Here is a 22,739-nt window from a genome sequence, read left to right on the forward strand (position 1 = left end):
TTATACGCTGGACTCATTCCACAATTTATGCCGTACGCTAGACTCGAGGGGGAGGGGTTACTAATTTATACTAAAAAACAAGAATTGATAAAATAGTCGAAAAATCCTTCTGAACAACTTGTAAACTACTGGCTTGATCAAAATGATTGCATCACATCTGAAATGATGAACATTTTACATAATGGAGCTAGCCAAGGGGCAATGGAAATTAAGGCAATTTAGTAATTGGCTGGGGAAAATGACATTTTTGCCTCTAAAAAATAAATTTAGGTAGGAAATATTAACAATAGAGATATGGAGAAAGGTGCTGGCTCTTAGTTTCTTGCCATGGAAAGCACGAGGTCGTTCTTTATACATTTAAGCTGGCTATACTTTGAACTTCTTTCCCAACAGTAAATTTAATGGTTTAATCATTCAAAAAATAGTTATATATAAAGATCGTTATTTGTGTTAACAAATTATATACACTCTCGCCAACGGACACGTACAGCGAACATAAAACTAATAGCACTTCTAGTCTTACCCAAATGTACGTAACACGTCATTTGATTGGTCAAACTGTAATCAATTAATTAATTGCGTTATCTATGAATTGGCTTTGGTATCTTATAGTTAGCCCATGCTAACTCATCGATAACGAAAAATTTCGTTAATGAATGGATACATAACGGTGTTTTTAATGCATTGACTAGAATTAATTATCAATAGTAAACGGTAATGATAATTAGTTTCCCGTTATCTATGGGTTCGGTAGCGTTATCTATGGGTTACCGGTTGCTTACCCATAGATAGCAGAGTTTAATTATCGATCACATGTGATATTGTGAGTTACGGTCTGTTAACCCATAGGTAACGGATTGTTAACCCATAGATAACAGTATTGTCACATAGATAACGGGGTTTTGGTTAATTCTGCGTGCCATAATGTTTACTAACGTTCATGTGAGCGACAATTGAAATTTGGAAGCTTGGGTTACTTGTTGAATTGTCATTTCCCTTTTATTTCTGACAAATGTTTGGCGGATGTAATATTTAATGATATTAAGCCGAAAAAAAATTAATATAAATTTTGTGGATACTTAATATGGTGGATGCTTAGTGGTGCACAAAATGCTTCAGCTCAGAGACAGAACCGCCAAAACACGCCAAAATTAGCATCAAGCCAAAAATATACGTCATTATGTAACATCTGTTTTAAGAGAAGAAATACTTGCTGTTAAATCAATATTTGCATTGACTCTACAGAGATGCATACAAGAGTAAGTGTTTGTTTCAAATTCATCTATATAGAAAAAAATAGCAATAAAAGTTCATTAGATACATGTATGTTTAACTCAATATGAAGTCAGTGAGGTACTATTCTAAATCAGATATTTAACATATCATAATAAAGTTAAAGAGACATGATATAATCAGACGTTGGACAAACGGATGAAAGAAACACACAGTGACAACAACAAAGACGAACTATCATATTTTAGATAATAAAGGGTGGAACATATCAAATAAAACTTCAGTGTTCAGGTCTACAGATGCTATTTGAAGTAACGTTATAGGGGTATTTTATAATCAAACAACGGATACACTCTGTGACAGGAACATTCAGAGATTATATCGTTTTCCACATAATAAAGGCTAAGTTATTTTGGTATATCGTTTGATCAATTTTCGCTTTATCGGATGTTAATTGTCTTTTAAATCTGTTGATTTCCTTTACCAAACAAACCAAATAATGTTTAAATAAAATACTCTGGGTGACACAACAAAGTTACTGTAGACTCTGTAATTATTTATATCATCAGAGTATTTAAATGATTGTTATATTTTTCCATCATCAAGTATTACCGAAACAAATAGTTTTGAATTCTAATGATAACCCTACATAAACGTTTTAGAACTGTATGTGTTTTCTTTTTTTTGTTTTTGTTTTTGTTTTGTTATGTTTGTTGGTTTGTTGGTTTGTTTATTTGTTTTTGTTTTGTTTGTTTTGTTTTGTTTGTTTTTTTTGTTTGTCTTTTTTTTGTTTTTGTTTTGTTTTTGTTTTTGTTTTTTGTTTTTTCTGTTTTTTTTGGGGGGTGTTCTGTTTTTTGTTTTGTTTTGTTTTGTTTTGTTTTGTTTTGTTTTGTTTTGTTTTTGTTTTGTTTTTTTAATTTGGCTGTTTTCTTTGAAACACCTTATTGAGCTTCAGGTACTATAGTTTTGGTTTAACAGAGTCTTACAGCATTAATGAACCATAATTGGGCGTCGTAGACGTAGACGTAGTGTATGATTCCAAAAATATCGGCAAAAGTAAAGAAGCGTCCAATTTGCAGCAATTCAAATAAGTTTGTTCTACTCCATCGGCGGCTACCGTCATATTGCAAGTGATAATAATCTGGAAAATAATCAAAAAACAAAAATGAAGCTCCCGACACGAGTTACCGAGTGGTACAATTTAACAACACATTACGATTTAAGGTAAATGATGTGCGAGTGGTCGGAGATTTTCATAATAAACATAATATGATGAAGGCGAAACCTTTTAACGGTCCCGATAATTATTGTTAGCTCTTATTTGATATATTATACCTGTAACCTTCAAATACGGTAAGTTTTGTAATGATATATGTCCTAAAGCATTATACTAATTGTCATGGTCTGATATGTCTATTGACCGAAATGTCCGGCATTCATAAGGAATTATTGGTTGTCATGGTCTGAAATGTCTTTGGTTCGAATTGTCCGGCAGTGGTTCTTCTTATGATTTACAAAAGTCTGAAAAAAACTCGTTTATTCAATTTAATTTTAATTCATGCTGTTTCGCTTGGTACCGTTTTAATTATGTTTTATTATTATTTCATTTTTTAACGAATTTGATTCTTTCTTTTATCACTTATTTTCGTTTCGTTTTCGTTTCGCAATTTGTATTACCCGGGAATTATGGGTAATATTGATTAATTTATTTTCATAAACATCTGGGCGCCATATTGCAATTTATTATGACTAACACTATCTTGAAAAAGCTATGATCAATTTAATCATTGAAACTAGCGAATATTTTCCGAGACTGGTTTGGTTCTCAATCGCACATATACAAGTATACGCAAATGAAGCTGCCATTATGCTGTTTTTCAGCTCCTGAAAATGAAGGTACAAACCGGATATTGATGTTTTGCACGCCATAAGTATACAAAACCAAGTTGGTAATACAACCATAAACGCTTACGTAGGAAGTGTATTAGAATAAGATAGGAAAACAAACACAATAAAACGTAGAATATGATAAGCGATATATATAAAAACGCAAGCATTTGATCATGGTCATAAATCAAGGTGTGCCAAAAAATGAAACGTGTCTCTGTGTAATTTTTACGCTCTCATCCGACGGTATTCTGATTAAGTTCTGTAATAGTGTAGCAAAAGTAATGGACATTTTTCTACAAAAGCAGAGGATGCTTACCCGACCGGTGCACCTGGGTCATATGCTTCCACTTTTTTTTGTGGAGTCCGAGTTCCGCATACACTTTTGTTACCTCGAACGCATTATTTTGGTTAATGTATGTTCTTTTTTGGTGTGTGTCTGTTTTCACTTTTTGGTCTCATTCCCTGAATAACATTCTTTTCTTTTTTTTTATTTCCGCTAGAATATTGGTCGCCTTGTTTCCTTTTCCATGAAACCATGGTTCAAACGATAATCCAGTTGGATATAATCCAAGAATAAAAACTAGACATAAAGGAGAAAAGACTCACGGAAACATAAAATTTAGAATTTGCAGTGGCGTTTTTAATGTTGGAATCTACAGAATAATTGCCTGATTTCAAAAAGCTGCATTGCAAATTGCAGCAACCCATTATATAACAAATGTCGACATATTGGACGTTTCTCTCATCCATATTATCTAAAATATTGAATATATAAACAATAAACAAAAATACTTTGTGATAGAAGCTACAGACTTTTCCTCATCCGGAGTTGAACTAGTGCCAAATAGTCGAGAAGCTGATGATATTTCAAGGGATATAACTCCAGAAAGTTTTGATTACAAACAACATGTTGATATAACGGGAATGGAAAGGATGAACATTCACCTGTATGAAAAATGTCCGCTAAGGGCCTCTTTTGTTCTTCAATGAACGCAGAAAAAACTATTCATATCACAGAACAGGCTATAACCTGGTCCCCAAAAACATACATTATACGCAGATATAACGAAATAACTGCCCTTATATACTCCAGCAACATTAAAGTAAACTGGAAGTGAATAAAGACAATTTATACAGATGCCTGAAATTCCTGACATGTGACAGGCGCAATAAATGCGATCGGGTTAAAGTAGTTTAACGTAACAACAATCTTCTCCAATTTAAATCTGCCTACTATGGAAAAAAAGTTGCAGAATTAAACACAACACAAATACAGTTAAAGGTGTACTTTGTTAAAACAGAAATAGAAGAAACTGATTATATGTTACACCAATGTATAAACAAAGGACTACTAGCAGTTAACTGACATACCAGTTCTAGACCAGGTTTAACCTACAAAATGTTATGTCTTCATCGTATGAAATATAAATCCCAATTCTTCCCATGCAGGTTGAAAACACGGTACATCATTAATCATACCAGAGGGACGCAGATATTGTGTACTTGTTTCTAAGTAAAAACCCTCAGAGCGAGTCAAAGTTGAGACGAAATATGTTTTCTTTAAGAGTAAGCAAGGGAACCAAGGTTATAGCCGTAATCAAAAGAATGTAATCCAGGGACAAAGACCAGACATGGAAAACAGACATACACAACAAAGAACATAAAGTAACTAAAATCATACCTACAAAGTAACAAATTCAAATGATCAACTCGGACACCACCAAACACTGGGGGCATGGACCAGATGCATCGGTAGAGTAAGCGTCCTTTGCCTTTCTAGAACGTGTATGATCGTGCATTATTTTCCGTTTATTTATTTTTTATTTTTTTTTTTTTCAAAATACAGGGAATCGTTGAAACTTTTGACATAAATATATTGTGAAATCACGAGTTGATGTATCATTCTGTTGAACTTTTGATACGAACTTTTCGAATAAACTTGTGGATACTTTGAAATCATTCTAGCATACAGTTACGTTTTTGTTATCCGGCAAACAAATGTTAAAAAAACCTGTATATTCCGACCTAAAGTGATTGTCAAATCCTTAGGAGGCTTCTTACATTTAGGCTTCTGTAACAGGGTTATGTTACTACAGGTGTGAAATAATCACAATAGAACAAATTACAAAGTTACAATTTATCTCCATCAAGTGGAATTCTGATTTTCTTACTCATGAATTTTTAACAATTTTTTAGTTGCTTATCATTTTGTTTCTATGTATGAGAATTGTATCTGATAATGTGGATCAAGAAATACTTTTTAGCGTACATGTGGCTTTATTTTTGTGCCGGATTCTTCAAACTTTAATTGTCTTCCGTTTGTCTTCATCGTGACCTTTGGACTTTGATGACGCTGTTTGTAAGCATAAACATATATCAAATTTACATGTACTTTTTTGTGAATTTTTACGTTATATGCGTGGCTTCGGTATATAGTGTCATTGTTTTCATGATTTTATTTGTATTAGTGATGTTGTAGCACGAGAAATAATCTAAGTCTGTTATCTACTATATGCTGTTGTTTCATGTGAAGTTATATTTAGACTGCATGTGTGGGAAATACATTTCTTCCGGAAATATGAAATAGGAACCTCTTCCGGAAATATGCAATAGGAACCTCTTCCGGAAATTTGCAATAGGAACTTTGTCTACCAAGTTTTAATTCTAGGACATAGCAATATACGTAGATTGGGAAATTTTGGTCGTTTTACCACTTAACATTCTAATTTAAGACTTTATCATACTGCATTCGATGTTCACTTTGGTTCCCAAGGAGGCCTTACCGTGCCACAGTTAATTCACAAGCTAACCGATCTGTACAATTATTCATCTCCGCCATACACCGTGTTCATTCAACTTGGTGGCAACGATCTCTAGTTTAATTCAGTACATAAGGTGGTTAACAGTTTTATTGCTTTTGCTTTTTCTAACTTTTCACACTTCCGATTAGGTTTTAACTCAGTAATTATTGGTGAACTTTTGTCTCGATTAAATGGACCTCGCGTTGTAGTTTATCATAACTAGAGTGTAATATACGCCAGGGGCGGATCCAGGATTCAAACTTGGGGGGGGGAGGGGGAGGGGCGTTAATTAAATCAAATGCCGTGCAAAGCAAGAGAAAAAATATTATGGGTTGAAACTCTTTTTTCTTACAAATTTAGAAGGGGGTGGCGTAGGCCCGACACGCCAGTCCTTGGTTCCGCGACTGTAAACGAACATTTGTCTTAAAGCTATCATTCTTACCGAAAACCTTCACCACATAATCTTTTGGCACCAATTATCGCTTTTGGAAGGATAACAGTCATTTAGCATGGGATGGTGTACATTTCAACCATAACGGGATGCTGAAATACTTCAGAAGTGTTAGAGGTGCCATTCTCCATACATCTCTCTCGGTAATATCTATTTTGATATAAGAGTAATCAAGGGAACCAAGGTTATAGCGGTAATCAAAAGAATGTAATCCAGGGACAAAGACCAGACATGGAAAACAGACACACACAACAAAGAACATAAAGTAACTGAACTCATACATACAAAGTAACAAAAGTAAATAAGCCACTCGGACTCCAATAAAAACTGGGAGCATTGGCCAGGTGCACCGATAGGGTAAGCGTCCTCTGCTTTTCTAGAAACACCCGCTCATAAAAATCAAGTCCGGGGTATACAAACGAGGAAAGGTAAACTATGACCCTTTGAATAAATCAGTTTTCATGGTGCTGATGGATATCAGAACGATCCACGAGTTCATGATGACGACAATTAAACTTCTGTAGTGATGATTTCAATCTTGTAACAACATAACCCTGTTCCAGGAGCCTATTTGTTAGACATCTAGCGCGATAAAAAAAAGTCTGCGTAGTATCGGCAAGCTCTGGCATAACGTATGAGTTGTGATATGAACACTCCATACGCAGGAGCCGAAGGAATGTTGCCACAGACGAAATAAAAGTTGACAATTCTGAATGAAAAGTCATCACGTTTGTCGTAAAGTTTGGTCAATAGTTTTCATTTACCATCGATTTCTGAGTGTAGGACAAGATATGAGGCTGACTTTACAATGTCTGTTGTATCATTTATCTCAAGTTTGTGAAGATGCGATGTATCAAATCCACGAAATTAGGATTGTTTAAAGATAATACGTCATTTATAGAGCGGAAACTGAGATTGAAGGATCTAGTCAAACGATATTCTTTCTTTCTGATCAACTCAGCTATAAAGTCAGGCTCATAAGAGTGAAGGAATGGGTCAGCAATTTGTTCCCATTGGAATGCCGACGGTTTGTTGAAAAACAGGTCCACCACACTGGACAAATATGTTGTCGATTAAAAATTCCAGCATTTTGTAAACATCTTCCTCTGTATATTTGGAAGATGATTTGGAATTATTTCTTACAAAGTATGAGGAACTTCTACCAAGAACTATATATTTGTATCTAGGTGTACCATCTTTTTTGGAAAAACAACGATGTATAATGTTTTTAAGTCGGGATTTTAACTGACGATGTGGGATTAGAAGTATACAGCGTTGAAAAATCATAGGTTTTAATGCTATTGTATTCAGATAATAGTCTTGAACTGATTGTCTCCAAAAGTTCTATCGAATTTTTCAGGATCCACATTGAATTAATACCATTACGGGAGTAACAAGTGTTGTGTTAGGAATGCAGACCCTCTTTGACAGTTGTGAGTATAGAAGTTAAAAGTTTTGAAAGAGGTTTAGTGGTACATTTTGCAGATCCAGCTATGAAACGTTGTTTGTATGGATTCGTGTGAAGTTTAGGAATCCAGTACATAGGCAGTAAATCACAATCATCGTCCTTGGTAGAGACACCAAAAGAGGATAGCGCAGATTTATGGTTTTCCAAAATCTCTTCTTTGGAGAGTGTAAAGAAGTAAGTTCTTTGGATTGTCAAGTGGCCAATGTCATATAAAACAAAAAAAATGTAAAACATAAATTTAATAAACAAAACAAACTAAAGTAAATTCAAGATAAATGACATCATGAAATGAATAAACATAAATGTAACTGAATATACACGCACAAGACAGAACTAAATATAATGGAATGAAATAAACACATACACTAAATGATTCACAGTCTCAACACACCACCATTTTTTTCTGCACACCTCCCGGTAAGGTCGAACGTTGCATGTACTGTAAAATTAACGAATGAAATGGGTTGTTTCCCTTGGACTTTTGTTATAATTATAACTGGACGAAATATAGACTAATTTCACACATTTTTTGTAGATTTCTATATTGACGAAGAGAACACCAGATGATATATATTTCACTATAATGCTGTATTCAGTAAGCCATGACTGGTTAAACGAACATATCTAGCACGGACTTCTCGGTTACTTTACAAATTAATATAACGGACTTTGTGCTCCAAAAATAATAAATTCCTAGCTTTCCAACGTTTTTTTTTTTAATCACCGACATTACTTCACCGACTCTAGGCGTTATTACACCATCTCGGGAACATCAGGTTGATAACCATTTTATCACCGACAGGTCGACGCTTCTAGCTATGTGCAAGACGCACACCAAAACCGGGTCTAAAAACCCCTGCATAATATGGCAATTTCTCGTACATTCTGGACCGCGAGCAAGAAATATCATCTCGACAGCAAAATAGACTATAATTCACCATATAAAATTAATTATTAACTTACCTGAGTATTGTAAACATTAGCCTAGGGATATCCATGTCCTGAATTGACAATTATAATTCCCCACTGCTACTTTACCAAACTCAATGCTTCACTCAATGACCATGTGCCGACTGATATAAAACTCACCTGTTAAATTTCTATACGTGTACAATCTCGTGATTTCACAAACGGTCTACTTGATTCGATTTACCGGTGTTAGTGGTATTTAAAGCTAGGATAGTTTAAATAGTCCTGTATGGAAAAAATGTAAACGACAATTAACTGAAGTTTGTTACAGAGAGAGTGGTAGCAGTATAGGTCTTATCACTGCTATTATTTTCTACGTCAACCTATGATAATAAACATTTGATATAAAACATTTTGCAGACAAAACCAATGTTATTTTGGGCTTTGTTTGCTGGTACGACAACATATTTGTCATGTATAGTAGACAATGTTTTTGCTACATCGGGGTCTTTGAAAACTGATGTTGCCTTGGCACTCATTGACCTACTTAAAACTTTCAGTCGTTTCAAAATTAAAGACTTCACGGCCTTTAAGGTTACAGACCACCAATTCAACCAATGAGCATTTGGAACGTACGCAAAAATAGTCCTACGCAGAAATTACCCCTGTTCCTCATAGTGCTGTGAAAAAAGTTCTCATCTTATTTTAAAAATTTAAACAGTTTCTGAAAGGAAAAACATTTCTGTACATTTTATAGGTGCATTTTGCTTCTTGTGATGTGAAGCCTAATCTCCATAATGATTTTTAAATATACCCCTATCTTGTGAAAACACTGGGATTTCCCATGCTATTTATAGACCCTTCACTTCCGGTGACCAGTACTGCACTGCAAGTCTGCTAACCCCACATGCCACTCTGAGGATTGTGAGCTGACATATGTAGAATCATGCTGATATATAGTCATCTGCAGGTTAAAGTTAAGGTAAAGTCCAGAGAAGCCATTGAATATTGTGAAATTAGCATAGAAGCCTATGGGAAGTGGAATTAGTGGTTTTTAGCCTTAAGCTGAAGCCATGGCAAAATGAAAAGTTTCTTGAAATAGCTTTAAACTACTTGAAGATCTTGTTAACTTTGCCATGAGAGGAATACACTACAAAAATCCTTCAAAATATGCATTTTTTTAAGTTATAGGTCCAAATTATGGAAAATTGGTCTTTTTGGCTGATTTTTATGTCCTATCTTGTAAAAAGTGTAGAAAATTTAGTAAAAATATCAAATATTAAACTTTGAGGGCTATATTTACCTAAATATGGTAGTAATAAGCACTTGAAATCAAGTTTTGTGTAGATTTGAGCAAAAATTAGGTTAGAAATGAGGAAAAACTCACTTTCATTACTGCGGTTAAGGCCATATAAGCATTCCCCTATGGCAACATGGAAAATCCATTATTGAGCACTTTTTTTGCTTTAGGTGCCCTTTACTGGTCATGTTTTAATGTGAAAACACTGTATTTACAAATTTAAAGCCAAATATATCACCTTTTGTGAAAATTTAAAGATTTAGGATTTTTGACATGTGATCAAGAAAAAGGGGGAGGCATGTCAGAAATAAATTTTTAAAAATAGACCAATTTCTCAGAAAATGATTACTTTTAAAACTATTTCTTCATTAATATTGTTAAAAAACAAGTTGTGATTGATATTTTTTATTTGAAAAGTCAGAAAAAGTTCTTTGCAAATATTTAATGCATTTCAGTATGGTAGAATATTTTCACTTTTTTGCTCGCACAACTTGGTTACCCTATATTTAAAAATCAAATATTTAAAAAAGTGCTTGTCACATTTCACTGAAACTTTGCAAATGCATTCAGTATGTGTGTAGGAAGATACCTGTATAGTTATTTATTTTTTCTAAGACAAAAAGTGACCCTTTAGGTTACAGACCACCAATTCAACCAATGAGCATTTGGAACGTACGCAAAAATAGTCCTACGCAGAAATTACCCCTGTTCCTCATAGTGCTGTGAAAAAAGTTCTCATCTTATTTTAAAAATTTAAACAGTTTCTGAAAGGAAAAACATTTCTGTACATTTTATAGGTGCATTTTGCTTCTTGTGATGTGAAGCCTAATCTCCATAATGATTTTTAAATATACCCCTATCTTGTGAAAACACTGGGATTTCCCATGCTATTTATAGACCCTTCACTTCCGTTGACCAGTACTGCACTGCAAGTCTGCTAACCCCACATGCCACTCTGAGGATTGTGAGCTGACATATGTAGAATCATGCTGATATATAGTCATCTGCAGGTTAAAGTTAAGGTAAAGTCCAGAGAAGCCATTGAATATTGTGAAATTAGCATAGAAGCCTATGGGAAGTGGAATTAGTGGTTTTTAGCCTTAACCACTCTGACAGAGGATCAATAACTTCTTGTTCTCGTTTTATCCATTTTCTTGCATAGTCCTCGACGGCATAAGAACTTTAAAGTTATAATTCCAATTTATGGAGCGTGGTTCACGGTACTTGGGGCCTTTAGAAAAGGGTATTACGTAGAGATTCGTTTTCGATAACAGTTAAATCTCTCGTAACGACGTGACCAGAAGGACCATATTTGAATGGAGAGCTTTTGCAAGAACAGTCAGGTGGTTTAGCCTTGAAGTCCTTAATCTCGAGGTTCTGCAATAGCCTTTTATAATTGAAAATTTTGGATGCAATGGGTGAAGTATAGGAATGTGAAATAATTGGTATGGATTTGTCTTTGAAATATGGAGGAATTTTGTTGGTAACGTTTTTTGTGATTGAGGATGTTAGCCAAATTAATTGCATCTATACCTTTGTTGACAAACGGTAGTGGGAGATATGATCGTTTTTCTTCATCCTGACTTGTCACGCAAACTGGTTCAAAGAGTCTGTGGAAACCGATATCCAAAATGATGGCAACAAGTCTTTATAATGATGAGGTGGGGTCAGAAATAGGAGTGTCAAGACTTGTTTTGTAAAGGGAGTGTAGTAGAGTTAGAGGTATAGAATAAAGTTTGGTTCTAATGTGATAAAGTCCAAGAGATTTTTGTATGAAAGGAGGGAGACCATCTACGGAGATATCATGTAACTTAGGTGACGTATAGTGGCGATGACCATGACTCCTTTCCCGTCTTTGATTTTTGTCAAACAAATTCATCACATTCATGCTATTGTTATATTGGCTTGAACGGTTTCCTATACGTTTGATGTTGTCATTGCATTTGTAAGCTATTGCAGTACCCAGTCTGCGTATCCAGTACTCCTGTCTTTCCCTATGATAGTTTTTACTTAGAACGGGACTGTTCGTAGGATGGTAATTTTTTTTTTCTAAAATATGAACTTTCATGGAGAGGATTGAATGATCTTGTTGATTAAAGTGTTGATAAACTGTCGGAAATTTGGTGGTGTTAATTCCCGAACGATGACCGCACATTCTTTTATTTAATCGTTCTTGCGTTTCTCTAACATATATTAAACCACATAAGTTGCATACTAATCCATATACTAAGATTGTTGATTTACAACTTAAGTCATCGTGACTTCTTGTATGGAAGGTTTTCTTTGATATAACTTGTGTATCATATTTTCATATATATATTCGCATTTCACTTATTTTGATGTCTTTTTTTTTCTTGTGGCACATGATATCTTATATGTACATGGTACATGTTCTTTTTTTTTCGGCAGTAATTTTGGTACATAGTACCCCTTTTTTAATTGTACATGGTACCAATTGTGTAGTGTCTTAGTAAATATGTGCATATTTGATTTTTTTGTTTATCTTTACGCTGCCTCTAGTTTATAGGGTCGTTTTTACAATTGTTTGTAGCAATTTGTTTATATGTCAAGAACAACATGTTTAGAAGAAAAAATTCAAATATATTGGTACATGTACATGTGTAGTTTAAATTTTACCCTGGTTTTCCAGGTACATTTTATCTTTGTAGTTTATGCAAGTTACGCATGATTATTGTAAGTTGGATATAATACAAATTGCATGCATTAAATCTTTATGCATTTTGTTTATGAGTAACATGTGATTTTAGTTTACAGGTATTTATCCATTGTTACAACTTCTTGCATTTTAATGATAAACAGCTGTTTTCAAATACGGTAAATGTAATTGTATTAATTTTGATAGCTGATTTAAAAATTGGTTTATTATACACATGCAGCTATATTTTTATTTCATAGAGGAATTAGCCCATTAATATATTTATCAAAGTACATTTGTTTTATGGGTACCGTGTACATACCTATAGCTGTTGTACTTTACTAGAATAATGTACATATAACTGTTTACTTGATATGATTCATATGTTGTTGTGCAGCTTCATTAATTAAGGACTATTAAATTCCAAATGGGTCGGACAAAAGGTTCCGATGAACGTCCCACTAGGTCTACGTCATCAAAATATGCCAGGATTCTTACGCCTTTGAAGAGAAAAATATTAACGAAGCATCATCATCTCAGATGTCAAATATTCTCAACTGACTATACAAAAATTAGCAAAGGGGATCTTAAATCAGCAAAAATTACAGGACTAATCAACACCTACAAATATTTAAGAGATGGTAGAAAGGCAGAAATCCAGTATGGACGGGAACATTCCCACACAACCTATAGATACATGTACCAATTCTCAACAGAACGCCACTACTTTTACAAATGTATCTTATAGCATAAGTGCACTTATTAACAATAATTTAGGTTCTGAACCCTCAGCTAGATAATGTAATAACATAAATGCTTCTGTACATCCACCAGGAACAGATTGAACAGCAGGTATGCCTACTGATGACCATGCATCTCCTACAATTAGTGATAGAATGTGGTGTGGTGATTTTATTGATCTTCACTTGAGAATGACTCTTGGGCAGTAACAATGACACAAGGTTAATTTTCAAGCAATTCATTCAAGCCAAAAGAATCACTGTCTTTCAAGAATTGAACTGAGGCTTTTTACATTTATTCTTTATGGCAATATTTTTTAAAAACATTTCCAATGGAAGCCTCAAATTAACTCATGTATCATTCGGAAAATAGTTGAGTTACGGGGAAATGATGTTTTTCATTATTATAATAAGTCCTTTAGAGTCTTGCGCAAGGAAAATCAACAACCATGACAAAAAGTGGTAGATGAAATATACAAGAAGGCTATGTATACAAAGTCTTCCAAAGACCCTTCAAAACAGGGTAACCCATCCATATCCAAGAAAAATCAGCCCTTTCTTGGTACCTCAAGACATGGCAATGCTTTGTCTACAACACATTGTGTCAAAACAAAAACAAACAAACAAACAAACAAACTGCAATTACGCCCATGCATGCAGGCTGTATAGAGGACTACGTCATGCATCAAAAGGCAGCATAGTTCCTGGATTAGGGAACAAGGACAAAGATTGACAACTCCTTCCAAAGTATTGATTTGCAAGAATATGCTGTATTGAAAATAGGATTAGGAATTGGGAATTGTGGGTGATCAAGAATAGCAAACAAACATCACTCAGCCATAACCAACTCAGACATTGTTTATGGAAAATAGCTAAAGAATCTTTGAAACAGAGAATTATTAAACCCCGTTACCCAATTTAGTGTTCCTGGACAATTTCGGCTTATTCGTGGCCTCTCCTTTTCAAAAGACATTTCCGTATACTCCTTAATTCCCAGAGAGAACTTACAGTTTAATATGACAGTGTTTATGGAGTTGTCAATCTCGTAAAACATCATGGCCGCTTTATTAAACTCAAAAAATGTTATATAAAAGATGTTTTTCGCATTATCCCAGTAAATCCCTCTAATTATCATTTACTTGGTCTCACATAGAAGAGTAATAAATGGAACCAAGATAGTAGTAACTAAAATCATACATTCAAGGTAACAAAAGCAAAGGAGCAACTCGGACTCTACTAAAAAAAACTGGGAGCATGGACCAGGTGCACCGGTAAGGTAAGCGTCCTCTGCTTTTCTAAAAACACCCGCCGAGTTGCTCATAAAAAGTCAAGTCCGGGTTAGACAAACGAGGAAATGAAAACTATCATCCGTTGAAAAAATCTGTTTTCATGGTGCAGATGGACACACCATCACGATGCGCGAGTTCATGATGACGACCATAAAACAGCATAACATAACACTGTTCCCGAAGCCTACTTATTTAAGTTCTAGCGCGATACAAAAAGTCTGCGTAGTTTTGGCAAGCTCTGGCATAACGTATCAGTTGTGATATGAACACACCATACACAGGTGCAGTTGAAATATAGAATATTTAGAAAAAAAATAACAATTAAGAGAAAAGACAAATAAGAAAATGACAACTGTTTCGTAGGAATGGTTAAAGCCTAAATTGATAAAATTTATTTCTGAACAATAGAGAGTATTTAGAACTTGCTTTTACATGTTATGGAGGAGTAATCAAGGGAACCAAGGAAAATGCCTAGACATGTTGTTTTCATTTTTGTTTTAATACGTCATTAAATAAATCCATTTACAATATAGTTGTAAAACGTTGAGCTACTAGCAACTATTTCATCTACAAAAAAATGCAGGTGTGAGAGCATCGATTTAGTTAACCTAATACAATTTTCCTCAGTCAAGTTGAAGAGTAATCAAGGGAACCAAGATTTTCGCGGAAATCAAACTAATGTAATCCAGGGACAAAGACCAGACATGGAGGACAGACAAACACAACAAAGAATATTAAGTAACTAAAATAACACATACAAAGTAACAAAAGTAACTGAGCAACTGAAAAAAGTTGACCGATATATCTGTTTTTTCTTCTGTTGCCCGAACAATGCTGCACATAAAGGTTAGAGTGCGTATAAAAAAACAAGTCCGGGGTAGACGAAATATGGAAGGAAATATATTACACGTTGAACAAATCATTTTTCTTGGTGCAGATGGGTTCCACGAGTTAATGAAGACGACTATAAGACTTGTGTAAATTATAAACCTTTGAAAGCTACAAGACGTTTTGGCGTTGTGAAAAAAAAATAAAGTAAGCAAGATATGCAATTATGATAATGTTCTAGAGTTGTTGGATATCCATCAACATATGATAGGTCTGCAAAATACCGTATTATTTAATTCAAATTATCATTCAGTAAAAATAAAATGTGTGACGTTTGACCTTCAAATAAAACTTTTGTGGAATCTAATTTGCCTGTTCAACGGACAAATGAAGTAAATTATATGAATAGTGTGTTTTAGATGATACACTGAGCACATAAGAAATATCTTATACGGTAAATATGATATGCTTTATGACAATACATGTACATGTATATGTACAAGCAAAAATATGATTCGACTGGGAGTCGTCCGTTATTTCCTGCACGAGAAATTAGTTTGATTATTCCGATATCTTCCTGTAGATATGCCATATGATGGGATTCGTTTTCTGAAAAGTTCGACAAAAATGTCATTATTACCAAGGACTTTGTTTATTTTTTTAACTTAACTTTTTTGAAAGTTGAAATTTTTGTCGAGATATGTTCATTACAGCGGCTAGAAATTGTAACACATTTTCCCTGTACACTCATGCTATAGACAGCTGAAATATTATATGAAAGTTTACTTAATTTCCATTAAGTGGTGTAGGAGGAGTACAAATAAGATATTAGAACTCTTGCGCGTAACAGAAGGATGGTCACCTCTATCATCATAAACCCCCACTAAAATTAGGGTTAGAATGATTGAGTATATTTTTTCTGCTATACATACATGTAGAAGAAATGGAGGGTACTTGTTCTTTTTTTCAGAATTGAAATCCTCAGCGTCACTAATATCGTTCGTTTGATTAGTTAACTCTGCATTTCGAAGGATTGTTGAGGATTTTTGTGGTTTATATAAATAAAGTCAAATTATATCCTCGAAGCTATGTTGTCTTAGCATTATGATAAACAAAATGGTGCAACGGATATAAGAGAAGTGGTATGTTTTAAACTTTATTGTTATAGTGTTATTTAATAAGACAGAAGGTTTTGTTGGAAATTAAGATTTATAAAATTTGTAACTTATATATAAATTATTACTACCTCTATACTTATATATGTGCGATTGAGAGCCAAACAAAATATTCCCTAGTTTCGATCATTAAACACAAATTGAATCATAGCTTTTCCAAGATAGTGTTGGTCATAATAGTCTGCAAAATGGCGCCCAGATGTTTACGAAAATAAAGTGATCAATATTACCTATAATTCGCGAGTCATAAAAATTGCAAAACGAAAACGAAACAAAACGAATCGAAAATGACTGATAAAAGAAAGAATTAAATCAAAACAATTCGATAAAATAAATCAAATCGTAATAAAAACATAATAAAAACGGTACCCAACGAAACAAAATGAAGCGAAATTAAATTGGATAAACGAAATATTTTCAGACGTTTTGCTAATTATAAGAACCATAATGTTTACCACTGCCAGATAATTCAAACCAAAGACATTTCAGACCATGAAAACCAATAATTCCTTTTGAATGCCGGACATTTCGGCCAATAGACATATCAGATCGTGACAATTAGTATAATGCTTTTGGACATACATATTATTACAAAATGTACCGTATTTAAAGATTACATGAATAATATATCAACTTACAGCTGACAAAAATGATCAAAATTATTTTAATTAATATTTCATCGGGACCGTTAAAAGGTTTCACCTTCATCGTATTATGTTAATTATACATATCTCTCCATTCAGACATCATTTACTTTAAATCATGATGTTTTGTTAATTTGAATAATATCGCCCAAGTAAGTATTTGACTGCACCACTCTATAACTCGTGTCGGGAGCTTCATTACTGTTGTTAGATTATTTTCTAGATTATTCTCACTTGCAATATGACGGTTGCTACCGATGGAGTAGAACAAACTTATTTAAATTGCTCCGAATCGGACGCTTCATTTTTTGCCTTTATTTTTTTAATCATATCTATGGCGCCAATTATAGTTCATTAATGAATATATGGACTTGTTGTCGGATACTAGATAACACCCACTTTCAATATTAAAGAATCCGCTGTTATGCTTACACTTTCGAACCACTTGAGCCGACTCCCGATATTGTTGCAGGAGTTCATTTGTTACCTCCTTATTTTGTGCAAGGCAGTACGGTTATACAGTAAGGTCAATCCTGAAGCTTTGGTCCTATTTTGTTCAAATAAAGCTGTTTTGAAGCAGTCCTTAAAGCAATTTAAAGTGTTTTGTTATAAAAAAAGCACATAGGTGAAAAAAGGGTAAAAACACCATTTTCGATTCATATTCTAACGTATTTTGTTCCAAAAGTACGTGCAAAAAATGGATGTTATAGAAATAAGCAACCTGATGTTTCGGAGAGAATCTAATACGACAGGGGACTGAAACCTTCCGGATACCATTTCTTCCTTCAATTTACACCGGTTTACCATTAATGCAAGTATGTATAAATGCTTAGCTTCATTTAAACAGTACATCCACCAAATTGTTATTATAAGTGTTAGACAATCTTACCCGATTAACTTATTGTGCGAATTAGTGCCCCTAATATTGGTTTGTAGTGCACACTAAAGGAGAAGTAGACTTTTTAAGTTGTGTATGTCTTTCATATGAAATTAACTACTACCATATTTATTAAAATTGAGGAAAGGATATGAATTCTGGAGCCGATGTAATAATTGGTCTGCTTCCCCAGATTGGGGATAATTCTGCCTTGAATTCAGCTCTATACATTCATATAATGAAAAAGGCTGTATACATGGAAAAAAATAGAAAACACATTCAGGGACAGGTTTTCTCACACTTTGGGGACTTCAAACAGTACTGATTAGATTTTTTTATCACATCATTGGCCTTCATACCAAAAACAAACCAGCATGTGAGGCTGAAATTTAAGAAAATCATGGATGTTTCCCAGAACTTATGACCGGGTATAAGAAGGTTTCTTTTGACTTTCTTTTCTGCATAGCAATACTTATTTACACAGAAAGAATTTATTGGTTTATCCATCTTATTCATTATGAGCCAAAGAAGTAGCATTTTGTACTTATTTTCTGTTTGCATGGAATTGCATTGTTCATCTATTGATTATTCAACAGTTAATCTAAATAACGTGTTGTTTGAAATGTTAATAATACAGACTAAATTGCAATACTGTGAACATGATTTTGTTTATACATGTTTTTTGTCGATTTATAACTAGACTTTATATCACAATAGTTGTGTAAAACGTTCATGATAATAAATAGACTTATAGATTATATTTGATACATAAATTACTATTCTTTTCAATAAAAAAGTGTTTTTCATTGGAAATAACCACTAATCATCTCTTGATAACTAATTATTACATACAAGGTAAGAAATTTAAACATATCGCAAGATATTGGTTGTTTTTAAACCATGACTCAAAGCCAAGGTGCAGTGCAGTCTAAAACCTTTCAAAAACAATATTAAATCTTACCATATTGAAGGCATTACATATTGTAGTTGTTAATTACATTATTGATAGTTAATATATATGTAAACAAGTTATAGTTTGTGACACTCATTTGAAATAATATAACCAGAACATTACTAATAACATATTTTATACCAAATAGACATAAATATGTTCTTTTGAGTACGTTTTAAATGAAATGATGAAATTTGTGCCACCCACGTTACAATCGCGGTATATGTTAGATATATTTCAGACTGTTAGATTAAATAATACAGAAACAAGCTTAAGACACGCTAGAGAGATAATGTATAAGCAGACGCTAAACGACAGTTTAGAACAAATCCACCATCAGATAGACTCAGAAGTAATGATAAGGAGATACGTTATAAAAAACGTTTGATAGCCAAGGTTTATTATCAGAGGTAGACGTAGAAAACAATAGCAGTGATAAGACCTACACTGCTACCACTCTCTCCAAAGAAGAGATTGTGGAAAACCATGAATATGTGCTATCCTCTTTTGGTCTCTCTACCAAGGACGATGATTGTGATTTACCGTCTATGTACTGGATTCCTAAACTTCACAAGAATCCATACACACAACGTTTCATAGCTGGATCTGCAAAATGTACCACCAAACCTCTTTCAAAACTTTTAACTTCTATACTCACAACTGTGTAAGAGGATCCACAGTCCTACCACAACACTTGTTACTCCCGTAGTGGTATTATTTTAATGTGGATCCTGAAAAATTCAAAAGATCTTTTGGAGACAATCAGTTTAAGACTATTATCTGAATACAATAGCATTAAAACCTATGATTTTTCAACACTGTATACTTCTATGCCCCATACTCAGTTAAAATCCCGACTTAAAAACATTATATATCCTTGTTTTTTTTTCAAAAAAAGATGGTACACCTAGATACAAATATATAGTTCTTGGTAGAGATTCCTCATACTTTGTAAGAAATAATTCCAAATCGTCTTCCAAATATACAGAGAAAGATGTTTACAATCTGGTAGCAACATAACAATGTTCCAGAAGACTATTTATTAGAGTTATAGCGCGATACAAAACGTCTGCGTAGTTTCGACCAACTCTGGCATAACGTATGAGATGTTATATGAACACTCCATACGCAGGAGCTGAAGGGATGTTGCCATAGATGCAAAGGAAAGTTGACAATTCTGAATGAAAAGTCATCACGTTTGTCGTAAAGTTTGGTCAATAGTTTTCCTTTACCATCAATTTCTAAGTGTAGGTCAAGATATGAGGCTTTAGAATTTAGAATTAGAATCAATACACAAACAAAGAAAAATAATTCATTTTACTATAAATTGTTTGTAGACTGTTCCTCTTCTGTCTGGTGGAGGCAGCCCTCCCAAACTTGCTTTTATACGCAAATACAGTTTACTTTAGATAGATATTTTTTGTGCAGATATTGCATAAACATAGAGAAATGTTTCGGGAACTTTGCTAATCCAAACATTGAGAAAACCTCAACACGAAGTGAAGTAAAAATATATTTTCCTCTGATATAAGCATTTCCTTACTTTTGCCTTTATGGGAAAATCCATTAATCACATATAGAAATAAAACCCTTAAACTAAATGCCCATAGACTTTGAGTGTTTGATTTGTGCATATATGATTTTTAACTTCATTGATACGATTTTGAGGGGAGGGGGTTGTGGGTAAATATAGAAAGTGCAGAATGATTTTTTTCTGATTTTATCAGTTAATTATATTATTCCAGCAAATTTTGATGTTTGCCATGTCATCATGTCACTGATATCTTTATATTTGTATTTTTTTTTCTGGACAATGAAATAAACCAGATATTTTTAATGTATGAAACACAGCCCATCAGCCAATATTGTGGTTATTAGCAAAACAGAAATAACTCTATAAAAAAAGCCAGAGTTCAAGTTTTCTCCTTTTCCTTTTTTCAACATTCGAATACAGAATTGGAAATTATCATAGAAAACATCCAAATGGTGGTTTTTACAAATGAAGTTCTAACAAATCATTAAGCATCTTTCGAGGAAGGATTGTGAGGGGGGTTCGGGAAGGACCAAGAACTCATTTCAACATTAATTTCTCTATTCTCCAATGGAGTTGGAAATGGTCGCAATCGACTCGACAGGGGTCAGAGATCGTATTTCAACATTAATTTCCTTATTCACCATTTTAGGTCGCACAGAGTTGGAAATGATCGCAATCGATTCGGGCGAAGTCAGACTCTAATTTTAAAATTAATTTCTTTTTTTCAACATTCATTTCCTGTTGTTTTTGCCCTTCTTGGTCGACATAGTTGGGAAAGGTCGCAATCGACTTCTGAGGAGTCGAAGATATTATGTTAACATTCATTTCCTTTTTTCGCCATATTATGTCGGACAGAGTTGAAATGATCGCAATGGACTCGAAAGGGGTCAGATATATTATTCATTTCTTTTTTCAACATTCGTTTTCTTATTCGCCTAATACGGTCGGATAGAGTTGGGAATGACACGGGAGGGGTAAAAGATCTCATTTCAACATTCATTTCCTTTTACAACATTCAGTTCTGTATTCAACAGTTTAGTCGTACATAATGAAAAATTGTCTAAGATCTCGTTTTAACTTTCATTTCATTTTTCAACATTTAATGTCATTTCCCTTTGCATGTATGTAGTCATTGGTTTAGCTAACCATGCACCACCCTTCTTTGTTAAATGGCATAGCCTCTGAAAATACTATGCGTGACTAACAGTATGGCTTTTTTGTATTTATTATTATTATTATTATTATTATTATTATTATTATTATTATTATTATTTTATTATTTTTATTTTTTTTATTTATTTTTTTTTTTCACAATTTTTACTTTTGGAGTCATTTCTTTCGAGGACTTGTTACAATTTGTCATAATCAATTAAAAATTGTTCAAAGTCTTTAAATGTTTAAATGAGTCCTTGGTCCCTCCCGAACCCTTCTCACAATCCTTCAACAAAAATGTTCATGATTTGTTAGCACTTCAAATGTTTAAAATAGGTCCTAGTTCAATGAATCTTTAAATAATTTCATTAATTTAAGAAAGATATTTCCGCCACATCGACTTGCCTACAAACTTGTAATTAAACTTGTATAGACAATTAATGTACATGATAAATCATTTATACTGATAAATGAACTTCAAGCCACTACATGTTATATTTCGTTCGAGCAAAAATAAATGCGACACCAATGGTCAACCCGTGGTAATTTATGATAAACTGGAGTTTCCGTGATTTACTTCTTGAAAATACCACCATTAGCTGCAGACAATATATGTTATATTACTTTTATACTGAATATTATCAAGTTTGTGTTTGAATAACATCTAAAAAAATGACTGGTTATACCTCCGAAAATTACAATTTAAGCTCATTATCACTTTTTGTTTTGGTGGTAAAAAAACAATAAATAAGGTCATGGAAACGTTACATTTCGGGGACAAATCATTAAAAAGTAATAAAAGGAACCAATAAAACCAGAAACACGTTTTATAGGGACACA

At 33.5% G+C, this 22,739-nt stretch overlaps 1 long non-coding RNA gene across 1 annotated transcript; it reads right to left on the reverse strand.

The window, feature by feature from the left end:
- Nucleotides 1–8,067: 8,067 nt before the first annotated feature.
- LOC148596414 (uncharacterized) lies at nt 8,068–9,217 on the reverse strand. The gene is made up of 2 exons (XR_015919270.1): nt 8,807–9,217; nt 8,068–8,699 (listed from the first exon to the last, which is right to left on the reverse strand). It is a non-coding gene; the product is annotated as an uncharacterized LOC148596414 (long non-coding RNA).
- Nucleotides 9,218–22,739: the final 13,522 nt, after the last annotated feature.

Source organism: Perna viridis, unplaced genomic scaffold, assembly GCF_037379345.1.
Source record: "Perna viridis isolate PV_CMFRI_1.1 ecotype Kerala unplaced genomic scaffold, ASM3737934v1 SUPER_16.27, whole genome shotgun sequence".
Classification (NCBI taxonomy): domain Eukaryota; kingdom Metazoa; phylum Mollusca; class Bivalvia; order Mytilida; family Mytilidae; genus Perna; species Perna viridis.